This window comes from Echinops telfairi, unplaced genomic scaffold (assembly GCF_000313985.2).
Source record: "Echinops telfairi isolate 266 unplaced genomic scaffold, ASM31398v2 ScPeMD7_12;HRSCAF=54, whole genome shotgun sequence".
Taxonomy (NCBI): domain Eukaryota; kingdom Metazoa; phylum Chordata; class Mammalia; order Afrosoricida; family Tenrecidae; genus Echinops; species Echinops telfairi.
In genome coordinates this window covers 2,717,931-2,723,449 of record NW_022103909.1, presented here as the reverse complement: position 1 = coordinate 2,723,449, position 5,519 = coordinate 2,717,931, and the positions used below count along the sequence as shown (strand labels likewise).

At 43.9% G+C, this 5,519-nt stretch overlaps 1 pseudogene; it reads left to right on the top strand.

The window, feature by feature from the left end:
* The first annotated feature begins 1,865 nt into the window (after positions 1-1,865).
* On the top strand, positions 1,866-2,794 carry LOC115868550 (annotated as a pseudogene).
* The last annotated feature ends 2,725 nt before the right edge of the window (positions 2,795-5,519 follow it).

Below are 5,519 nucleotides of genomic sequence, written 5' to 3'. Positions count from 1 at the left end.
GATATGACAAAATAAACAATTTATAAATTATCAAGGGTTCATAAGGAAGGGAGGAGCGGGGAGGGAGGGGGAAAAAATGAGGACCTGATGCCGGGGGCAAAGTCGAGAGCAAATGTTTTGAGAATGACGAGGGCAATGAATGTACAAATGTGCTTTACACAATTGATGTATGTATGGATTGTGATAAGAGTCGTATGAGCCCCTAATGAAATGATTAAAAATAATAATATAAAAAGAATTGGATAAAAAGGGAAAACATTGGTATCTGCAGACAGTATGATTCTAAGCAAATTGAACTAGACCCATTTAAACAGGTGTTAGAGTTTGGAGGGTTTTTTCCTTTTGTTTTATGGGTTTTTCTTTCTGTTTTTCATTTTTAATACAAATGCCTGACTGTGCTCCATTATCAAGGATATAATGGGTATCGTCCATTCACCAACAAAGCCAATTAGCTGAGACAGCAACCCAGTTCCAGTACCCATCTAGGGCATAACTGCCTATCCCAGCTTTGGGTTCCATAAGCCACCCTCTCTGCTTGTCCTCAATGCTGGTAGTTGCTGTTGGGTCGATTCTGATCACGGCAGTCTTTGGTGCACAGCAGAGCTGTTCCATAGGGTTTGCAAGGCAGATCGTCAGGCCTGTCTTCTGAAGGGCCTCTGGATGGGTTTGAACTGCCAGCCTTTGGGCTAGCAGTCAAGCAAGCCACCCAGGGACCTGCTGGTATACAGAATCGTTCCTTTCTATCCAAACCAGCTTACTTTGGTTGCTATTATTTCCTGAGTGCTAACACACCTGGATACAGGACACATACTTACCTTGTAACCTTACTTTTACTGTTATCACCACAACTACCTTAGTCCAAAACTCCAATAGTTCTTACATTGTATACTGGCATATTGCAGTAGGCGCCTAGTTCCACTAGTAAAAATCTAAAATGGGAAAATTCTGGTTATTGGTCGTATTATTTGGGTTACATAAGCAAATTTCCTTCAGGATTCCTATAGAGCTGTAGCAAGAAAGTTTGGAACAGATAGCTCCTGGAGGAAACCTCTTTATGCTGGTCAGAATAATGTGCAAATAGGAGCATCCTGGGAAGCTCAGCAGGGCCAGAGAGATCAACCGAGGGGCTTGACAACTTTTTGCTACTCCCACTTGTTCTCCTGATGGTGGTGACCCTTGACACATTTCAATACATTCAATTTACAGATGAGACTCTTTTAAACTACCCCCACTTAACCGACTCTGTGGATTAACTGACACTTAATAGGCTGCTTTCTAGTATTTTGTTCATTTATGCTCTCACTCATGAGCTGTATGCTTAATAAAATTAGGTTATGGTTAGTGTTTATCCTGCTTATACCAGTTTTGCTTGTTAATAGGGGGGCTTCAAGTTTGTGAAAAAATTCCACTATGTGCTAATTAATTCCATGTTTCTTCCAACTTCTCTATTGTATATTCCTCCTCAACTTTGGGATCTGATATAATTTTCCTTTGTGTTGTAAATTCTAACCTGTATAATGTTAACAGAATGAGCTTGGTAGCTCTAAGGGAAAGGGTTATCTGCTAATCACGTGGTTAGCTGTTCAAACCCACAGCACCACCAATCCTCCCATATATTTCATTTTATATGGATCCACAATCAATGCACATGGAGGCAGCAGTCAAGAAATCAACTGGGCAGTGGTTCTGGGAGTCTTGCTGACATGGCGCTGTTACTAGCAGTGGCCAGCAGTGCAGGAGACAAGGGCACAGCACACACTGCACCAGGCGCTTTAATGGCAGCAGCAGAGATACCCCGTCATCACAAACCCCTGTGCTAGGGCAGCCCCCCTCAGTCCCTCTGTGCTTCCTCTCTCCACTGGAACATGGCTGATCAGCTGATCGGAGAGCAGATTGCTGACTGGCTTTCTTTCTATTAGATAAAGATGGCACGAGGGCACCATCACAACAAAGGAACTTGGAACTGGCATGAAGTCACTGGGTCAGAAGCTGAATTACAGGATATGATCAGTGAAGCAGAAGCTGGTTGTGTAGTCTGGGTAGACTAGAGAAACAAATAGACACTATTGTGTATAAGAAAGAGTTTTGTATAGAAGATCAATTGAATAATTAGAAAACATCCTAGCCCAGTCCAGATCAAGTCTATAAGTCCGATATTAGCCCATATGTCCGATATCAATCTATAAAGTCCTCTTCAGACTCATGCAACACATGCAATGATGCCTAATGCAGGAAGATCACAGGCCAGTGGGTGGGAAGTCTTGTGGATCCAGTGGCGTGGTAAGCATCTTAGCTCTGGCAGAGGTCTCCACATGGCTTGTCCAGCTAAGGGCACTCGCGTAGCTCCATGTGTCTTGTCGGCTGCAATGTCTCCCAGGGAGTGAGCTGAGAGAGAGAGAGAGTGTCTCCCGCCTCCAAGGAGGAATACCGGAGTTCCCAGAATCTTTAGGAGAAGGCCATGCCCACCCAGAGGCCTCACTGGCCTGATTGACGGGCTAGACTCTACCCCTTCACTCTTAATCCTCTCAAATTGACAAACGACTATATAACTACCACACTGATGGTAATGGCACCTTTGACTTCCCAGAGTTTTTTATTATGATGGCCACCAGACATTCCAAGTCTTTGACAAGGACAGCAATGGCAACATGAGTGCAGCCGAGCTGCGTCATGTCACGACAAACTCAGGAGAAAAACTAACAGGTGAAGAAGCAGATGAAATGAACAGACACAGACATCGACAGATGGACAAGTCAGCTGCGAAGAGTTCATTCAGATGGTGACTGCAGGATGAAGACCTACCTTCAGCGCCTTTATGAACAGAGCACACACAGTGGAGGATCCATGAACAATGAAAAGGCTGACAAGAGGCCACAAAAAATAAGTAAACAACTGGCCAGAATCCAAGGCTATCAGACTAAACACTTGTTACACCCCTTACTGGACACCCACGACCAAACCTATGGCTATGCCACCCCTCTTCCCCCACAGATTGTATAAATATCCAGCCAAGAGCCCAGAGGGGAGAGCTTCTGACCACCACAATGGAGCAGAACACTCCCTCCCTCCCTCTTGCTGGTAAGTCTTGCCTGTTTTTTCTTAACTTGCTATGGATATGTGCGAATGCCCGATGGAATAAATTGGTTAAAAGACTGTTTGGCTCATAGAATGTGTTATGCTCGTGGAAGAACCTGGCCTACTCACTGTGGGAAGCTTAGAGACTGAAAGGATGCTGCCCTGGTGCCTAAGCTGACTGATTCCTAAGCGACATACAGTGAACCCTCGTTTATAGCGGTTAATCGGTTCTAGACCCTACCATGATAAATGAAATTCCGCGAAGTAGTTTTCCTTATTTGTAAATCAAATATTTTCGTAGTTAGAGCATAGAGGACATGAAAAAACACCCTTTAGTCACCAATACACTCGTATTACCCAATTTATTAAACTAAAAAGGGAAAATAAAAATACAGTAAAACATTTTGGACGTTACAATTATCATTTATTATTTATTATATTATTTATGGCATCAAGTGTGTACAGTATGAGCCAATCAGTGGCAGTAATGACAGAGCATGCGCTGTTACGCAAAAACCGCGATAGAGTGAAGCCGCGGAAGTCGAAGCGCGAAGTGGCGAGGGTTCACTGTACTAGGGAAGACAACTTAGAGACTGCAAGGTCGCCACCCCAGGGCATCAGCCACTGATTCCTGAGCTCCCTCTTTGGAACTTTGGAAGGTGCTCAAGACAGATTGGTGTAGTTGTGCAGTTGAGTATACACACATGAGCTGCTGTCTAAAGGTGAACAGGAGCTGCTGAGCCTACTAGGAGAACCTGGTGCAGCACCTTGTACCCACATGAGATGAGGTGCTGTTGCTGAAGTGATATTGGGAACTGCCGAGCCTACCAAGGGAATCTAGGGCAGCATTTCGGACTCACATGGGACTTGGGTGTTGCGGCATCCCCCTCGAGTTCGATTCCTCTGGGAGCTTTATACCCAGACACCATAACTCATAAAGGTGGCTGCCAACCATCTCACATAGGTGGATATCACACCTCTTGGGTACAATTTATTGGGGGAGGGGTGGTGGCAGGGGGTTGCTTATACCCAGGCACTATGACTCACATAGGCAGCTGTTATCTAAAACCTGGAAACAAATGATAAGAATTTGGCCTTAATAACCTGGGGTTCCACACAAGAACAGTCCTCTTGTTTATGCTATGGGTGTATGAGAAAATCCAGAGGTGCAGGGTACCATTCGATTGTTGAGTGAAGAAAATGACGCACTGGTCACCGGTCTGTGGGATTGGATTGGACAAGCCTGGATAATGGTAGAATCATTCAGAGATGCTCTAGATATCTAAAGCTTTGTGCAAATTGGCCAATTTTAGATTATTATACCATGAGGATTTATATAATACCCCCACTGGGATCAGCGCTGATGAAGGATTTCAAAAAGCATTTATTTTAGGAGTTCCAGATAATATGAGAATGCTCAACACCTCCGCAATCCAGGTTGCCCAACAATTGCAGCGATGCTACAAGTAATGCAGCTGCATAAGGACTTGGGGCCAGCTCGCTGATGTACCGTACTGGGGTGAGTCCCCGAGGCAGGGGCCTGATTGTAACGAAATGCTTGGCTCCAAAAAATATAACTTTAAAGAACACTTAAATGCAATTAAGAAAATCCCAAATAAGCCCTATCAAGATGGCACATCACCATGGGTAACGTCTCCAGAACAAGGAATGACCATCAAGGGCAGTCAAACCTGACCACATAAGGAAATAGGAAACTAACTCAAAACAATCCATGGGTTCGTAACCCTGACCAGGTCCCAACCCTCGGATGGGGGCCACAGCAGAGACCAAATACAAGCACAAAGGAGAAACTGGTGATAAAACCCAAATATAATCCTAATGACAACAGACCATATCTGTGAATAGCATAGATGATAGGTACCTCTACAACCACACATACAGATACGTTTTTAGTAAACACTGGCTCACAAATAACGTTACTTTGAAGGAACATTAAAATACCCACACATTTTTCCATCATAGGAGTAAATGACTCACAGCAAGTGGCGTATGAAATTATGCTTAGTATCCTGTGTTTTGATACCACAATAAAAATTAATGTGGTCACTAATCCAAGTCTACCTAATGTTAGAGGAATGGACCTATTACCCAAGTTGTGGATGCATATATAGCCTACCAAAAGGATAAAACAATATATAATCAACTTGGAGACCGTACAAATCCCACAAATTGATTTACCCAAACCACTTAAACAACACTGGGTCCAATAATACCCGTTACAGGGAGGGCACATATAGGAAACAGAAGGATTTCTCCCAAATTGTCTCCCTCCAATATATGCCAGACTTAGCTGCTTGAGAATGACTATACACTTGGAGGTCATCAGAAGTTGATTGGGGGTCATTCTTCCTGAGAGTTATCAGCTGTCTAGACCAAGCAGAGACCACTGTTTATCCCACAACAAGTAGGGCCCACTCCCTTCT